The sequence below is a fragment of the Pipra filicauda genome, unplaced genomic scaffold (genome assembly GCF_003945595.2).
Source record: "Pipra filicauda isolate LSUMZ 115617 unplaced genomic scaffold, ASM394559v2 scaffold398_size834171_pilon, whole genome shotgun sequence".
NCBI classification, from domain to species: Eukaryota; Metazoa; Chordata; class Aves; order Passeriformes; family Pipridae; genus Pipra; species Pipra filicauda.
This window is the reverse complement of record NW_024104529.1, coordinates 643,332-662,936: the sequence shown is the minus strand read 5'-3', so window position 1 is coordinate 662,936 and position 19,605 is coordinate 643,332. Positions and strand designations below refer to the sequence as shown.

The window sequence follows — 19,605 nt, the reverse complement described above, 5'->3', positions numbered from 1 at the left end:
TATCTTCCCTGTCTTCAAACCCCCTCTCACATCTCAACTCAATGTGAGAAGGTTTTTTCCAGACAACCACACAAGACTCAAAATGGGGGAAAGGGAATATATTACAACGACTGCACAAATAAATACTATAATACATTACACACACGATCTCAACTATCTCTACTATGATAAATCAGTATTTACAATGGATCAAATCTCTTCTCCCCTCCAAATAAAAGTCCAGGAGGGAAGAAGGAAAGATCCCTTCTTCAGAGCAGCAATGTCTGTAGGGCAGCAGGACTATCTGTTTCACTCTTCTTCTCATGCAGCATCTGTAACTGGATTGTTGTAGCTGGATCTCTTTTCAATACACACGAGGGCTATCCAAGCCCCTCGGCCACCCGTCTTCAAACGAGGGTCTTCCTCCGTGGGCTGCGTAGCAGGGACAAAACTCGCTTCACCACGGTCATATCACGAAGTGCAGGGGCATCTTCATGAAAGTCCCTTCCTCAGGGGGTTCACCCCTGAGTCAGAACATCTTGGGCAGCTTTCAGTTGCAAGCCTTTGCCTCAAGAGTTCTACCAGAGCTCCTGTGCTCTGTCTCAGGCTGCTAGGCTTGGCAGCAGCAGCGAGGGGGGGCCAAGGTCACCCCCTCTGCATTCCTTCTCCATTCCAGTCCAGCTTCAGGACACCTGAGCTTCTCAGCTCCTCTCTCTCCGGTGCTGCAGCACTCCAAGACTCCTCTCCTTAAATAGGAGTCCATCTCCCTCCTTTCTCGGAGGTCTCAGAGGGGTATGGGGGTTTTATTTCAGTTCTTACCCCAACTTCCTCTCTCTCTGCTGCTCTCTCTCTCTCTCGGCTCTCTCAGACAGCTCTTCCTTGGCTGCATACTGTTGCTTTCTTATCTTTTGGCTCATAGCCACAGTCTCTGGACACTGCTTCTGCCACTGCTCTGTCTCTGCTCACTCACGGTGGAGAAAACTTTTTTAGCTTTGAGCCACAGGTACTTAGCCCAGCATTATGCTGTTCCAAGTCCCTGCAGCCCCAGCCAGGGCTGGGGGGCCAGAGCCCCCCGGGGGGAGGGGGCTCCTGCCCCTTCTGCTCGTGGCTTTCACAACATGGCTACCACTTCTACCACCAAACTACAACTACCCTTCTCTTCCGTTCTAAGTGTGATATGTTTATATTTTGCAGAAGTGCTCATTGGGTGAAACTTCAAAACTTCCAGGGTCACCACCGCCTGGGGTTTTACCATTTTATAACTTCAGGGGGAAAAACTGTTTCCCCCCACCACATACAAACATGAAATTATTTCTCAGAAGTTTCTGTGAATGGTTATGAATTAGCAAACATAACACTCCTCAAACACAAGAAGCAAGTTCAACTGCAAGCCATTCCTGCAGTGCAACTTTACAAGGTGGAAGTAAAAAACAGAAAGAAAAAAAAATCCAAATATCTTCTAAGGGCTTATGATCCAACTTCCTTCAACAAAAAGTCTGAAAACAGAGCTGTCCCACTTTCTGAAGTCAGTTAAGAAAACTGGGGTTTCCATGTAGGCAGATCTTGTTTCCATATGTGATGACTCATGTTACTTGAGATGGGAGCCCTAGAAGAGGACATAGAAAACACTGCATTTCTGGTAACAGTCCATGTCTCCTTGGATCCCCTCTGATGGATACACTGCCAGGAAGGACCTAGATATTGCTAACAGAGAAAGCCCAGAAAGAGCTCTCCTTCCAAAAAAGAGAACTTAAAGATTTTCAAACAAAGAAGTGTCCAAATACTGGAAAACAGTTCTCCAATCTGAATGCTCCATCTATTTGCTCTTCTGCCTTTACTTTTTCCCTCAGCTATTTGTGTTTGCAGATTTCCAGACAAGCAGCAAGAAGCTGCATCAGTTCAGACATATTTCCTTACAAAAGTCTGATTTACCTGTTTGATGTGGCAATGTACTCTGAGCTGAATTTCTTCTGCTGCTTACCTAATTTAAATGTATCAACAAACTGCTTTTCATCTATATTTATACAGCAACAGAAAATAATGGTGTAGCTCTTCGATTGAATAAACTAAATAATAGCAAGGATAAAAATACAGATGGTAGATGAAACAAAGACTGCATGAACCCCTTGGTTCTAACTGAATATTTACTTGATGAGTCACACCACTTCCTTCCAAGGAAAACCCCACAGCGAGAGAACAGCAGACATGGACATCATGCAAACACAGAGCTTGCTCTTGGCAGACATTTCTCCCTACTCTCCTCTCTCTGGGATGGGAATGAAACAGCTGTGGATTTTAGATGCTTTAGAAATTTGCAGTTTGAAAATCTTTCCTAATAACTAACGTTCGTCATCTTTGCTCAAACCTAAGGGTATAATTTCTTCTTATATTCACCTCAGAAATTAATAACAAGTTTTTCTTCTGTAGCCATTTAATATTTGCAGTTCTTGTGTGCCCCTCTTGTTTCTTTCTTTCTCTCTGTTCTCCGCTTTCTCTCTTAAATCCTTGTTTTTCCTTTGGGCTAACAAAATATGGACTAATATGGACAATGCAATCATATTTTCTTCACAGAATATTGTGGTTTAATATTAAAATAGTCCTTTAAACAATTTGCTGACCTTACAGAATACCAAGAGATGATCTGAAGTCTTAAAATCTCAAGGTTCGTACTGAGCTGAACTGCTGAGTTTTGTTGAAGCTACAGGGTTTGGCAGATTTAACCACAGGCTTCCAGGGAAACAGGGTTTGCTTGAATATTTATGGAACTCTTTGGTTCACATCTATTGGATGCCCTATTTAAAACACTTATCTCCTGGTCTGTGCTCTGCTGGCATCTGCATTAAAACAGAGAATGACAAACAACTCCCCACACACAGGAATGCGCTGGGACATGGTCGCTCCTGAATTATTCCCAGCTAAAGCAGGTGCACATCATGACAACCACCTATATTCTAGAATAAATTTTGGCAGCTGTGTTGTTTGAGATCATCCTGAATAATAGAGCTAAGCTACAGGAGAAGAAAAAATGTGGACATTTATTACATGAGAATATCTTGCTGATTTAAAAACTCGGTTTTATCACATCCTACACTGAAGGAAGCCTACCAGTGAGTCCTGCTGGGTTCTATCAATACCTCTGATTATGCAGATTTCTTCTTTTACCTGTCATGCCACCTCTCAGCTTGGTCTTGAGAAATGCTGTCACCATGCTGTAACTATGCTGCCTGTTGCTGTGAGAGCCAGCATGCAGGACAATTATCTCTTCTGTCTGTCATTTGTTACCTCTAGATTTAAATCCTGAGCAGAGTCATTGTTTCGTAAAGGCACTTTTCTACCATGTAACAGCACCAGAACTTCGGGAAAGCTCCAACACAGCCTGGAGTCCCTGAGGGGTAGCCTGAACTGCCTCTTTGGCCATTTGGATCACAAGGTGCCAAAGACCCAGGAATAACGCAGTGGCTGAACATTGTGTTCTGGGCTCTGCCACATGAGACACTTTGCAATGGCTCACATCTCTGCTATGGGGGGATTTCCTTCTTACGTCTTACAAGTATAGAAAATTCCTTACTTTTATCTTTAAAAATAAACTAATAATAATAAAGGGAAACAAAGAAAACTGTTTCAAAAAGCTCATGCTCAGAATTGTGGGGGGGTTTTCCCCAAGTAGAAAATACCACAATCTGAGAATTAAAATTAAACCATCAGGCTTTACTAAATGGCACGACTGCATTTAAAGTGCTCAGAGATATAAAAGCCAACTTCATTCATGTTCCTTCACCCATTTAAATGCACAGTGAACAAATGAAAGGGCTTTTTTAGGGAACGAATCAATGCTTATCCATAATCTTCGTTTCAATTGAGATAACTGACTCTTCAATTTCCCCCCTCTCTACTGCATACACCATTTGTTTTGTGGAGGTTTTTTTTCTCTCCTCAAACCTCTTAAACAAAAGCCTCCGCTCAGATGAGCTTTCTCAAGTTCTGAGCAGTTCTACCTATTACTGAAAAACCAGAATTTAAAATTGTTTATCCAAGTGTTAGCCAAATTCCCCAATCAATCTTCTCTTTTCTCTCCAAATCATTCCTTTTTCTCCTATTTTTTTTTCTATCAAAGAATTCCATTATTGTATCAAAGGTATGTGAAAATAGCTTTCACAGTGTCTCTCTCCTGCCTTTATAGCAAAGCTGCAGATGGCTCCAATTCAGCCCCTGCTAAAATAAAAGAAGGCAAATTGCAATACCCACATAATTCCACATGAGCAGAAAATGTTTGCTTCATCTGCAAACCTGCTGGTACAATTTCATATGCATACAGATAATTAGGTAATCCTTTTATTTTACATCTTTCATAGCCCTTCATTGTTTTAGCATTTTCATTGAAAACAGCTGGTAATCTCCATCAATGAAAACTGCATTTGTTTTATTATTATTATTTCTGCTTAAGAGGCTTGTTAAGATATGCTATGAATCAATTAAAAGGCCTGTATAAGACAGATATATTGACATTAAAATAAAAGCAAGACCTTTTGCTTGCAGATAGTAAGGTAAGGTATTAAATATTAAAGTTGATTTACTAAAAGGCTTAACATATATGAAAGCCCAAATCAGATAAGAGAATGAAAATAAATTGTGTTATATTGTTTGTGAAGAGACCTGACAGAGGTAAACACATTTTTACATGACAGCTCTTTAAAAAAAAAAAATAGATAAAAGAGATTTGGTTGATTAATCTCCATAGCATTTTGAGTCTTGTTCCAGCAGTGACACAAGTGCAAGGAGGAATAGGAAAGGCCAGAATAAGGGAATGTACTTAGAGGATAATGGGCTCCATTGGCCAGGGGAAGAAGGAAGCCCTTACTGTGATTAAAGTCTCTTACACTGCTGTTCCTCCTGCCATAATGGACCAACAGTCAAAATTCACATTAAAAACCCACTATTTTATTTACTGAATGACATGCAGTTCTGCATGTAACTCATAAGGCAAATTCCACACTTTTCTGCAAAAGTTTCTGTTTAAATTCAGCATGCTGCATTTTTCTTTGATCATTTTATCACACCCGTGTCCTAAACGACCTCTTGGGAGAGAGCTTAAAAGGATGCAGTAGGAGGTAATCCAAATTGAATATATGTAGTTATGCATACAGTCCAAATGTGAAATTCTGCCTCCAAACTAGTAACAATGACACTTTTTAGAGGATTTAATCCCAGTAAGATGTCAGATGCCTGCTGGGAGCTGGCATTCAAAGAGGAGTGGCTGTGCCACCTGCAGCTAAACCATGTTAATAGGAGAGAGAGGGATCCTAAGGGACATGTGCTCCTGGAATCGTTACCTGTCTCAGTCACTGCATAATGGGGGAAGGGAATCATTTTCATAATGCCGCAGAGATTTTCTTCTGAAGGGTCTGACTGAGCACTCCAGGGACTAGAATGATCCATCTACATCACCCCTCTCTTCTGGGAATGACAGGAGAGGCTGCACTGAAATCACTAAGGAAGCACGGCAAAGGATGGCCTTTAAATAACAAGTGAGGGCTGAGGACCCTCCCTCTCTAGTCGAGTAGACTTCAGTCTCACTGTGGCTGTAACACTAAGGCTCTGAATTAGGATATTTAATTTGCATTAAATAATAAACTCACTGTATTTGCTTCTCCTCATAGCCCATGGCTTTGTAAGCTTTACTCACACTTTAATTTAAGACAGACTCTCAGTGTAGGAGGAAAATGTGATGGTAAGGGAGTTCCTCACAGGAACCTGCTCTAAGCAGGTACGAGTAGGAACATCAGACACAGACAGCAGAATCAGACCCATGTGCTCTGTGTTTCTGGCTTGTAATTCTATTGAGAACACTAATGTTAAACTTATCTTTTTGAAAAGAAAGAATATGAGTTCTTTCAGAGCTTTCTTTCATCTTATCAATCACATTATTATTCGAGGCCAGTGTCTTTTGATATGGATGCTTCAAAAAAATTCTGAATTAGAGTTCCACAGAAGAATATAAACCTGCTTATGAAATTAAATAAACCCAAGGATTCTGTACACTTGCTTTCTTACCTGCTATTGCATGATTAATCATTGACTTTTTGTTGGTTTCCCTCATGAGATTTCAATATAACACATTTGAAAATATTATTTTTGTTCTGCTCATACCAGATAAAAAAATAAATGCATCTACGATTTTTGATCAGTGTTCTTCTTCCATTAAGATGGCTCTGTTGTAAAAATATTATTTTTTGCTAGTGTTTCCAGAGTCTCACTCTGCAGACATATTAGGGGAGAATCACAGTGAATGTAGCTTAAGTGCAAAGAATTTGGTGTACAAAAATGTCATTTTCCTGCTAGATATGTCCTCAGAGTAAAACTCCTCTGGTACAAAGCTAGTACAGAAGCCCTACTTTATCCCCACCAGATTTCTGGGCAGGAACAGCAAGTTCCATAGGTGGATGATCTATTTTCCAACTTTCCCAGCCTTTAGCTTGAGATGCAATCCATGAGCAAACTCCTCTTTCAGGGAGCTATAGAACATCAGGGGTGGAAAATGCCAGTTCACATTTTTTTCTCAGTAGTTTGCCATCACAGAAACCTGTAACACCCTGGAGTTACTAAGTTATCAGCTACCTGTTGGGTAAACTTCCAACCTAGGTAATAGCAAATAACAGGTAGTTGGTTTGTTTTTTTCCAGTTCAGCTTCTTTTGCTGTTGAGCTAAACATTCACACTTCCTCTCCTTTCCCCTTCGGCAGAATGTATAAAACCTTTCAGGGAGTTCATGGTTAATAAAACCCCCAGTGGTCACACACCAGACATGAGTGCACCTCCTGGTCTTCTTGCATACCTAAATTCAGTATAAATTTTAGGCTCATCAGGTTTATCCAGCTGTTAGCTCAGCACCTCAGCAGCCCTGTCCCACATCAGCCTGGGCACCCTCATCTTGACCAGGGGCAAGGCTCAAATATTGGGAAGCAGCACAGAGTAGCAGCAGCAGGCAGGGAAGATCACCCACAAGCAATGTTGTTTACATAATTAACATGAAATTTCCCTGGCTTATCTCCTTTCAAACTTCAGACTACAGCCGCTTTAATTGCATTGTTTAGGCTTTTGTTGCTCTTTCTCTGGGCTAAGGAAGGGTAGGGAGTTATCTTTTCAGCAATACTTCTTATCTCACAAACATATTTAACTACTAACTGTAAAATTGCTTGAAAAAACACATCTTGTTGTATCACTTAGGAATCATCCTTCTGCCGTGAAGGGAAAGAGAAGAGGTGGGAAGGGTGTTGGAGATGCCATGTCCAGAAAACATTTCATTACAAAATGTATTTTTCTTTACCAGAGGAGAGGATTACCAGAATTTTGTTCTGTAAAAATCTGCCTGAAGCAGAATTTCTGTGCTACAGGAATGTCAGATGTAGACATTGATACCTGGCAAAAGAGAGGTTTTGCTGGAAAAAGAGGAAGATGCTGTTTCCAGAAAACCACTGTTGCTTAGTTTGACAAGTCAAATCCAACTTCCTGCACTGTCCTTTGGAAAAGGCTGGCCCTGCTTCAAGTTCCCCCTCATCAGATTTAATCCCTAAATCACTGCTACTGCAACCTGCCCTGACCCAATGCAAGCACTGTTAAGGGCCTCCTGTGCTCAGAAAGGTAAGGGAAGAGAAGAGAGAGGAAAGGGCATGGAGCTGGACACCTGCCTGGAAAAAAAAAATAACATGCATGCAGAAGGAACAGTTTTAAGTGGATTATTTTGCCTCCAAAATTGATCCAATTTTCAGCAACTTGATTCCAGGTAGTCTTTTGGACTTCCATTAGATGCAAAAGGAGCTAAGCAATAGTGTTATCCCTGTAGCACGATCATCTCTTTCTGTCTCTCTCACGTAGATACCCACCCACAGAATTTTTAAGTTCTGAACAAATTTATAACAGCAATGGTATAGAATAAATTTATATGCACACGCGAACACAAATTGTGTGTGGGTAGAAAGATCATGTAAGCATCTGATGTTCATCTCACAGCTGAAAAGTAGAATACCATAAAACTAATATTATTAGGATGCCAGATACTTTCTTCCACTGCACCACATCATGAGAAAGGAAAAGAAGCTCTGGTGGAAGGAGTCAGCCACTAAAGGAGCCAGGAGAACAGAACAACTGTGCTCCTTCCTGTTCTGACAGCCCTCTGACACAGTGCCAGGCTCTGGTGGCTCACAGCCCAGGACCGTTTGAGAACAGATGGAATATAGTATGTTCCTTTCTGAAATTAAGGGAAGTAAGGGAAAAGGAAAGCAAAAGGAAGTGAAGCTCAGATCAGCACTTCCTGAACTGCACTTCCTCTACAGCGCTTGATCCACAGCCCTTTGAAGTCTGCAGGGAGAGCTCCTGCAGAGACTTCAAAAGGATTTGATTCAGAGCCCGAAGGAGAAGGAAAAAGTGTGTGGCATGGCAGAGAGCTCACTGGCATCACAGCTCCGTGGGAATGCACACAGCTTTGCCCGGAGCTACGTGTGCTTATCAAATGTTCTCCTTCCTTGGATTGCCCTTGAGACATGTTCCATCCAGCAGGACCTGTGAAAAGATTTAAAATATGGTTTAATTTACATATATTTGATGGAGAACATAAGTGTTCTTCCAGAAGATTTGCAAGTCAAGTAGTGCTTTTCCTCCCCCTATCTGAAATAAAAGAATATTTCCTTTTTTCCTGGCAAAATGTTCCCGCATGAACATTGTATTAACTCTGTATATTAATTGAAAATTTTTAGTGCTGTCTTTTTACCGTTACTGAACAGAGTTATTACAATCAAGATTTCTTTCCTCTTTTAAGTCTGGTCTTGCTGTACAACGACCATTCCCAGTATCTCCCCAAATGCACCTTCTTCATATCAGCGTTCTATAGCTAGAAAGCATTTTAAGTTTTCCTTCTAATAGCAATTTACTTTGATATTAAAATGTCCATCAAAATCTCTGCAACTACAGTCATTACAAAGTTCCCAATATTTATGTGGTTTAACAATGAAAGAATTTTCCCAAAAAGCCAAACAAAAAAACCCACCTATCATTCAAAGTACTTTCTAGTCCAGTTTTACATGTATCATATGGTTAAAGTAGTTCTCTGGAGCTTCACTCATGATTCTGTCTGGAAAATAACCAAAAATACTCCCTTTCCTCCCCCCCCTAAAATAACCACACAACCTTTATGAAATACACTGAAACAATAAATTCCACATAGAACCCTTTATGTATTCACCCACACCGTGCTCTTCCATGAGCAAGGTTGTAAGTGTGACATGGTGTGTGCATTTAGCTTGTGATGCTTCCAGAGGACTCCATGCTGCCGCTCTGTCCCACAAATTACAGGGTCAAGGCTGAGAAAGGAGGTGGAAAATTTATAGATCAGGATACATATAAGTACTCGCCGTGAAAGCTGTGGTGAGGCCCTAAAATCTGTAGCCTTCTGTTTGCCAAAATGATTAGAGGAGGTTTTTAGAGTTGTCAGGAACTGAACACCATGTGAGAAACAAACGAAGCAGCAGAATTATACACAAGGACAACATGGGCAATGGAACAAGAGCGGAGCAGACAGCACGGCTTGCTCGGTGTTCCTGCACGGACCAACATTGGAAATGGTAGATGGACAGGCAGCAAGGGCTTTGGAAGGGTCCAGTGGGCTAAAGAAGAAATTATACCATATTTTAAAACATGACAAAGAGAAATGCTTGATCAAACCTGCTAGTATGGCCTGCTTACAGATGAAGTTTGGGCAAAGGGAAATCAAACGCCTCCGAGGCTCCCAGTGAAGCAAAAAATTACATTAGCTTTACAGCCTCAAGCATATTTGTTAGTATTTAACAAATTATGTGCTTCATTTAAGTACCATTGCTGGTAGCCAAATAAATTAAAATCACCTCATTAGGCTTTACATCAGTGAAGTTAAAAAATTAAAAGAGGCTTTTCTTACCTTCTGCCTAGGTGTCCTCCTGCTTGTACAGTCAGTGCCAGTAGGGACCTGTCATGGAGGCCTTTTTCCATATCATTTGTCTCTAGGCATCCTGAACCTAATGGATATAATGAAAGACAAGGCACATGTGATCTCAGAACATTGCCACAGTTCCACAATCAAAAACGTGATCACTGGGATATCTGAAATGAACAGACTGAAGCACTTGCAGCTCTGCAGGCCCACATGCTGCACTCTGCTAAAGACAAAGGAACAGGCACAAGCAAACCCAGAGAACTGATTGTATTTCCCCAGCAAGCTGCAACAAATCCAGGGAAAGCCCTGCACAGGGTAAACAGGGAGGAGCGTGGACAACAGCTTCTGCTCTTCACTTCTCCACCTCTCTCATGGTGTGACTTTGGGCAAGTTGTTTCACTACATGTGTTGTAGGTAACTGTTTCCAATACAGAGGTAAAGACACTTTAAGCCCACCTTCAGGTTGTCTAAGTTTCCCCTAAATTCCACTGTAGAATATTTTTCCTGATAAACATTTCTGAAGGTCTATGGCCAGTCACAAATGTCCAAAAACTGAGGTAGAAAATAGGCTATTTGAATGTAATCCTTCAGTCTCTTTCGCAAAGTCTTCAATTTATGGAAAGTTAAAACACAGTTCGAGTCACAAATTACTCTCAGTACATATGACCAGGGTTAGGGTGTCTACCTTGTATGCTCCTACTCAAAGAAAAGCCCTTTTCCATCAGGATGGATAGGAAACAAAGGCATTTGCTAAGTATTTGCAACATTTGACCAGTTCCATTGACAAAATAATGGAAAAGCAAGGAAAGCCAAACTCTTTTTTCTCATAAATAGTTCATTCTCTGTGGAAGGCAGTTTGGAGAAACCAAAACCTCTGAAACTTATATTGTGCAATAGGTATGTCAGAAAAAATATACAGTATGACATTTTCCAAGTGAAGCACTTCAATTTTTAATTTAAAGTGTTATTTTGGGACCAGGTTCAGCACATTCCATTAAAAAAAAAAAAAAAAAACAAAACATTTAGTGGGGAATGAAAAGTTTCATTCGAACAAAAAAATCTTTGCTAACTTCCTAGGATTTATGTTTTAATATGGAAGCAGAAACATTTTTTGTTCAGGTCACCCAGCAGCAGCTCCTGTAGAATGATTTGCACAGCCTTGTTAAGGGAATATTTGAAAACTTGCAGAAAAATTCTCTAGCTGCACTGCAGGGAAAAAAAAAAAAAAGAAGACTGCATAACTCATCATAGTACCAATATGTCTCAACATTTAAGACAATATTTAAGATTTGCTATTCCTAAGTGCTGATTTCCTGTTGAAGTTAGCAGGACCATTTGCATACTTCTGATTAAATATCTTCCTAAAGGCTTTGCCAAGTCAAGGTACATGAAGCAAATGATAATGAGAGAAAGCTGTTGAATATCTTGACAGTTATCACAAAATTCTCTGAATAAATTACATGAACACTTTTACCTGTTATTGCCCTTTTGGCATGAAAGTCTTTATTTAAAACAGTTCTTCCTCTTTAACGAATTTGACTTGTGATGATGATTGATATCTCCTGTCTTTGCATTTTCACATTCCTCTAAAGTGGTGATAACCACTTCCAAAGTCCTGATCGCTCTGACACCAAGCCAGTGGTGAGGAATAGGGAACAGAGACCTTCCCCATTAGCAGCAAAAACAGTCAGGTAAAACTACATGTAAAAGATGCTTTGCAGTAACCAAAATCCACAGGAATAAATTAGATAGCTACATCCTCGGTGGTTACAAGTTAAGGCACCAGTGTTAACTCCTTGCTAGTTTACTGCTCCAGAAGTGTGCAGTTATTTCTCGGTAGTGGAAGAGCCAGCTGCTAGTTAGTGTTTGTGCTCTGCTTGTTCCTCTGTGGAAACCTGTTGTAAACAGAGGGCTGCCAAGGGTATCAAACTTTTCATATCACTGTGATGTAGAATGAAGTTCATTATGATTTGAATTAGGGCACATCAAATTCATTGTGCTTTATCTGATGAGATTCATATGCTGTCCAATTCAAGAAAGGTAATCTATGGAATGTGACGCTGGAGTTACAAGTAACTTGTTATTGATCACTCTCTTTTTCATTTTTGCTTCAGACATTTGCAGTATAATAGTGATGTTGAAACAGTCACATTTGTATTAAATATAACACCTTCCACAGCATGTTTAGTTTTCAGTTGCAATTCTTCACCTTGCATGCTATTTAGTGATTCTAAACTGTGCATATCCAAAGCCATACAAGCCAGCACCATTTCAGCAGAATTCCACTGGTATGTTATACAAATATTGATTTTGGAAACATCTTTGATGTTAGTCAGTTCTTCAGAATATTGTATTCAGAACTGAGCATGTATGAAAAACTAAGCACACGGTATCAGTGTGTGCTGGGAAATTATACTCAAACTAAAGCAAAAACTGGGGCTCAGTCAATTATGAAATCTGTTTTCTCTTCAATGCTTATAAGACAAAAGGGACAAAGCCACGGAAGAAACACTACAGATGCTCAGTTTGGGAGGAAGTAACTCATTCTCATGTTCTCCAAGGAGTGACAGGTAAGCTGTCTCCCAGAGAAGACCATTTTATGAAGGTGCTGTAAGCTGCAGCTCAGACCACACTGCCCTATTTCTCTCCACCATCCTTACCCTGACAAACACTCTGACCTGTGGAGCTTTGCAACCACGTGTCCAAAAGCCACAAGTCCTCACCTTTCCCTTTTGCCAAGGCAATGTTGGAAAAACATCACAGATTCTGGTGCATTTAAGCAGCATATGTGGGATGGAATAAATAAGAGTAGTTCCCTCTATATCCAAATCAGCAGCGCTCCCTTCCTTTCTGGCAGGGAAATGGCCATTTCCACAATGGTCATGGGGGTAAGGCTGGGGTTGCAGGAGCACTTGGAACCATAAAAGATGCTAAAGGACAGACTGTTATCTACCACTACAGATAAATGCAATTAAGGGCCATCATAGTTTCCCCCAGCAGTGCTAGTTCTTCCTAAACTTGTTCTCTCACGTTCCTGCAGTCATCATTTCTTTAGTGACTGCAAAGTCACCAAATTGCTTCTCACTCTACACAGCAGCAAAACAAGATGTCAAAAGAGAAAAAGGTGATTCCCTAGCTAAGTTCTGACAACAGAACAAAGAATTTAATCTGAATCACTGTCTCTGCTTAGCTTTACATACACAGACAGAGATGAAACCAAGAGTTCTGGATAATTTTAACCACAGAATTTATGACTGTTGCTACAGGTCTGGGATGGGAGAAATTGGATCTGTTCTGCTTCAACCTGCCCTCAGGACCGTAAAAGAAAAATCATTATCCACACCAAGACCTGAGAGCAGACCCCTGAGCCAGGGTCTGTAGGGTGCCTGTAACCCACCTACAGCCCTTTGCAGGACCCAGCTCACCAGCAGAACCCTGGAGCTGCTTCAGCCTCCTGTTCTCCATCCACAGATGGTTCCAGATACATGCCAGGATGCAGAACAATCTTTCAGTGTCTCTACAACAGACTACCTGGTCCCCAGCTGGTCAAAGACTTTGCACCACTTACCAGAGAGGATAAAGGGATAAGGAAAAAAGAAAAAAAAGAAAAAAGGAAAAAGATAAAAAAGAGGAAAGGACAAAAGGGAAAAACAAGAAATAAAAATGGAAACAGGCAAAAAGATAAGAGAAAATAAAAAAGAGAAAATAGGAAAAAAGAAAAGACAAAGCAAGAGAAGAAGAAAAAAAGAAAAATGGATATGAAAAGAAAGAAAAAGGAAAAAAGAAAGAGAAGGAAATAGCAAAAAAAAAAAAAGCCAACATCCTTTTAAACACAGGGAATGAGAGGTTAACTCAGGATATCAGAAGGGAGGACTAGAATGAAAAAGAAAAATTAGAAGTGAAAATGCAGTTTATTTCTACTGGCATATGCGAAACAAATACCATTTTCTACATACTCTTAAACAGACAGATAAACCAACCCCCAGTGGTTGCCAAAGTGAAAGAAGGGCAGCTGGACCACAGGGTTACTCCAGCCATTAGCATTTTTGCCAGGGGATGAGAAAGCATTTCAAACTGAAACGTGTATGGTCAGCAGAACATAAGCATTAACTTATTGCCTGTCTGATTTTCATCTTTCATTTCAATGTGCTGAATTATTAATGTCATCCTAGTCACTAGCTAACCTTTTTTTTTTTTTTTAGTCTCTGTATAATGTTAAGTCTTCACATAATCCAGAAAAGTTCAGGGTTCTGAAGCAGCAACCCTCCTAAGACGACCTACGAATACAGGCTACTTCAAGTGCAAAATAAACTTCTCCCACATGCAGTTACCATTCAGCACCAGCAGCACTGCAGATCTATTCCTGAAGGAAGACAACAGTGTAGGGTCTGTGGTGCCTTCAGGAAAAAACAGTGTTCTGGGAGGCAGAGGGAAGTGTGACACATCAAGGGCAGTGGGGGTTAAGTCTCCTGGTAGAAGGCTGAGACGCAGTTGGAGGCAGTTGCCTGCTCAGAGGAACCTTCCAAGCCATGGTTGTGCCCCAAGGCCAGTCCAAGGCTGCTGTGACAGCACTCCCAGCACAGCTCACTGTGTCAGAGGGATGGCAACTGCACCTTCCACTGCAGGGCTGTGGCATGAGCAGAACCACAGGCATGCTTCCCTCGGATCTTTGCAGTAATCCCCACTGACTTTGGAAGTGCCTTTCATGGAAACACTCCTGTCAGTTTGGCCAAAGGGCTGGGGAAGCCTGTGCAGGGTCAGAAGCTGATCAGGCAGTTTGCAATCCATGTTCTTTATCTGCTAGAGACAGTAGTAAGGTCTTTGGTTTAGGGAGCAAAGACATGTGGCTGGGAAGAGAGGAAGCTTAAGCTCTATTCAGAGGGTTACTTTTACCAGAACGTTTCAACACTGGAAAAAAATTGTTTACCACCACACTTCTTAAAAGGTTTGAAAGTCTTCAGTGATGAATGGGATTACCTCCTTATTTATTTATCTGTTTTGCAGATTAGCACAAGCCAAACCAAATATACAAATTTCATTCCAGAGGAAAAAATATTACATGCCTAGGGGGGAAAAAACAAACGACTGTATTTACCTTAACATTGCAATTTGAAAAAGCAAACTTGAGAAGAGTGATTAAAAGCACATGAAACGGGAATCATGCCCTTTAAATACCAACTTCTAATTGCAGTGATGTGAATATGTAAGTCTAATTACACACATTTAAGGAGTAGATATTTTATTAAAACTGCCTTGATGTAAATTGCACAATCATTTCTTTTATTAAGACTGATCATCAATTTCCATTCTGGTATTTGTTAATAAGGACTGACAAAATACCAGAGACTTACCATTTCTAGGAGCACTGCAGCAATGGCTTTACAGTACAGCTGGATGGATACCCTCATGCTCAGCTCCAGCATACTTGTGATATTAATGCAGTCCATGACAGGGCTAAAGAAAAACTTAATTTTAGCTGCACAGAATAATACGTCTTAAATGGCAAGATATAATCCCACTAGATGAGATTTCCAAAAACTTTGCCTTTCTTTCTGAACTGGTGGGCACATCTCACAGTTATTTTCAGCCCACTCCTGGGTGTTGAGGCTGAGCAGCTGAGAGCAGCCCAAGGCTTCTGGCTGAGGGCAGTCACAGCCCACAGACAGTGAGCTCACAGCCACACCTGTACCCACTGCTTTTGTGCCAAGGCAAGTGGGTGCCTTGTGCAGAGCTCACCACTTGTGCTTCAGCTCATGGAAACACGACTGGGTCCCAGTGCACAGAGCAGCTATGCCTCCAACCCAGTGCTGCTTTGTCCCAGGGCTCAGTTCAGCTGCACTGCTGGGAACAGACTCTAACACACTTGTCCGATTTCTTCTCTGAACTTGACTGCAGGGCCCAGTCACTGATCCTTATTGCAACTTCCTCATGAGATCCAGCCACCCTTTAGTATTCCCTTCTCCAGAGACATCAATGCACAGGACAGTTCGGGCAGAACAAAGGAGACACCCTCTCATTTTAGTCAATGAGTTACAGGATCATGCTCATTATTTTGTCTTACAAAAGAAAGCCAAAAGTACCAGGATTAGAATGTGCCCATTACTTCTCTTTACCAACTGTCGAAGCGTGAGAGATCTGTGCCAAGAAACACTTAAACAAATTGTTTCTTCCTCAACACTGTCTCCCCGTATTTGAAAACAAATACTCTCTCTCCCTTCTTTGTGTAATTTTTGTTTTCATTTTCCAGAACAAGACAAACTGCAGTTTTCTAATGAGAACACACTTCTCACATGTATGTAGACCCAGACAGTCAGTATATTTTGTAAACTATTGACAGCATTGTAAACTTTCACAACTTAAAGAGAATCTTTGGTATAATGAAGTCCATGGTAAAGCCCTAGTACCGGAGTTAAGAGAGTGCACAAGGATTTGAGCTTTTTCAAGAACGTACAGGTGTAGAACCTGCACATGCCAGAAAAAACACACTCTAAAGTAGCACAAGTAAACTGGCAGGGAACACAAACTTACTATTCATTTTACTTAAAATTTCAAATTGTAGAGCCTATTAAAGTCACTCAGAACTGCCTTTTGAATTCTCAACATCTTCTCTTTGGCAATACTGAATAAAGGTAAATTATTCAAACTGAAGAAATATCTCACATGAGACCAAGGCTAATATGCATACTAGAACGAGAGGGGAAAAATATAACAGCAAGGAAAAAGCTAAAATGTGTTTATTTCATGTTTGGAGGGAAAAATCAGGTGCATTTTAATTCAATCTAAACCATTTTGCCTCTCTCAGAAGTAAAAGTTTAAGGGTAACCTTTCTAAAAGTTAAAAGAAAAAAAGATTTCACAAACTGTTAAGCTTCATCTTCTGAACATCTTTTCCAGAACAATACACTAGTAATACTGAAATCCTCAACTTTCTCTTTCACTGAATTAATGATTAGTCATATTTCAAGCATCCATGCACAGTACTTTGAAGCAAAGGTGCTCAATACAATTCTACAATCATTTACATGAACTATTCATCTTTTGCAGTCTTTTTTAATTTTATACAGAGGTAGTCATTCTTACTCTGTTATTTAACAATCAGGGCCAACATGAAAAAAGTAGAGTAAACCTCAAATAAATCTTATTGTTGACTATTTTTGACAGTTACCAGGTACCTTTCTAAACGGGGGGGAAACGGTAGCAAGATCACTCACTGAAACTCTTGGTGTTGGGTTTCCTCTTCATAGTACAGAAACTGAGTATGGCAGAGAAATGGAGAAGAGACCAGAATCAAGCCTGGAAACATGAAATATGGTCCTAGTTTCTGCTAAGAGACAAAGTTCCACACCAAATCCAGGCCTTACTTCTCAAATTGCAAGTCATTAATGCCATATTAGGAAATTCTAACTACAGCACTCAGAAACCAAAGGGACAGCAAAAGAAAAAGACCACGAGGAATGTGCAGGCACAGCACTGAGACACACACACCCCTCCCTGCAAACCTGCACGCCATTTTAAGGGTTTCAGAGCCTTTGGCTCAAAACTGTCTGTGGATAGAGGAGCAGGGTGGTGCCTGGAAGACTAGCCTTCACACTTGCTCCAGCTCCAAACCAAGGATGAGAAAGCTGTTTATAACTCTGCATTATCTTGAAATCTTCAGAGACTTCCTGGCAGAATGAACACAGGCATTTGCAAGTCTTCCCTCCTGATGTGGCTCCTGCTCCAGTCCTGTGCCTGTGCCTGTGCATCCATGGCATGAGACCTGCTGCTAAAGGACGGTGGTGATGCTTTGTTCCCATGGACAAGAGGGAATGGGCTCAGTGATGGTTACAGGGACAGCAGTTCATGGGAGCAAAATTTCCTTTAAGATCCTCAACTTTAGAGGAATTCCAAGGTTAAGGCAGAACAGGATAGGATTTTGCAAGCAGATCATTATTTGGAGGTTTTAGTACTCTGCCTCTAACCACACCAGAGGAGATCAAGAATTTGGTTCTTTCTGGTCCTCCTCATAACTCATCAACTTAGAAAGAAAAATAACTGGAAATTACAGATGTCAGGTCAGGAGTGAAAAATCATTCCGACTGGACCAAAATGCCAGATCATCAGTACCTCTGAAATAACACTGCTAGACTTTATAAGCTGAAATACCTGAGGCAAGAAAAAACTCCAACCAACAGCCCAGATTATCTCACATTTATTTTTAAAACACTGTACTGACCAAATTCCTTCCTGAACCATACACAGGCCAGAGACTGTCCTATAAATTACTGCAGCACTGAAAAAGTCAGCTCACAGTCATAGGCCATACCATCTTTGCATACATCTGAGTACACTGCATGGGCCTTTAAGTTTGCATCCTATGCCTTACATGTGGCTGCTGGAGGCCAGCTTTGGGGTTTTGTTTGCTCCTGTAGCCCCATGGCAAGATGGTCTATTTGAATCCAGGTGGTAGATGAGAATGTTGCAGCTCTGTGCCCCCATTCCTGTTTGTGCTACTCCAGCCTCTCTGAGACAAAGCTCCCTTTTATCAGCAACAGAGATTTTGTTTGAAAAGGTGTGGACAGGTTGGACTGGGACAAAGACAGGAATTTAGGTCTGTGGTAAGATCTGAAGCATTAAGTGCACTTAGTGGTTTGCTGGAAACCTTGATTGCAACAAAGACAGGTTGGATGGAGAAAAATCTACCACAGTTTTGCTCCAAATAGAACTGTCAGAGACATTTCAGTGGAAGGTGTTCCAGGTGCCTTATGTAGCCCTCACCAACAACGGCATCTCTGCAGCCCAGGGCCAGGGTCTGCTCCCAGGAGGTTGTGGCTGGGAGCAGCAGGGTCAGCACTGTCACACAGCTCCCTCAGCCTTCAGACTGGGGCACAGCTGCTGCCGTGACATTCCTCTAATTTATATTCCTACCCAAACTGATTATGATCTTCTCAATTCACTGCCCCTGAATGCAGCTGAATTAAGACACCAGGGTAATAAATGGGCTACCATATTAACAGTGATGTATCTCCCCGTTCCACAGAGCCAACGTCAGACTAATTTTCATGTGGAAGTCATACGGTCACTAGACTTCACTGCCATTAAGAAACAGTTAAACATTAATTAATAGGCATTTAAACTTACTAGGACATGTTTAGTGAAAAATTCTCCATTGGCAGAATAGTAATTGGCTTTCTAAATCTCACAGATCCCTTAAAAATGATTTTTTTTTATTTGCATGCCCCGTTGCTCCACCATTTTAATGTACAGTTCATTTGGTAATCATGTACAGACAGACAGACAACTAATCTATTTCTTCTGACACTTTGTTTTAAAGTCCCATTTAATGTGATCACTTCCTAAGAGAATAAAGAATATAGCAGGAGAAAAAAATGTAAATGAAAGCATTTATCAGCCTTAAAAGAAACACAAGAACGGACTGTTAATGTCCAGAAACTCACTGACATTCCAATAGCAGTAGTCATTTCCAAGCACTCTCTCCAGGAGTGAAAACATAATGGAAAATTTAAGTTTGCTGTCCCCTGCTTCACGCTACTGTATCTCCTTATTTTAAAAAAATCAATACAGGCTATTAATCATTTCACCCCACGTCCAAAGATTGTGAATGCCTTAAAAGGCAAGCTGTAAAGGTCTGGAGAAAAAAAAAAAAAAAAAAAAAAAAAAAAAAAAA

The 19,605-nt window shown here is 40.8% G+C and overlaps 1 long non-coding RNA gene across 2 annotated transcripts in view; it reads right to left on the bottom strand.

Annotated features, from left to right (window-relative positions):
- Positions 1 to 1,229: 1,229 nt before the first annotated feature.
- Positions 1,230 to 19,605, bottom strand: part of LOC120323986 — a 60,142-nt gene continuing 41,766 nt past the window's right edge. The window contains exons 4-6 of one of the 2 annotated variants that reach the window (XR_005564966.1): positions 9,925 to 10,021; positions 8,425 to 8,534; positions 1,230 to 1,585 (exon numbers count right to left, since the gene is read on the bottom strand). This is a non-coding gene — a long non-coding RNA (uncharacterized LOC120323986). Of the gene's footprint in view, positions 1,586 to 7,695; positions 8,535 to 9,924; positions 10,022 to 19,605 lie in introns of those variants that run through there. The other variant, XR_005564965.1, reaches the window with a different exon arrangement.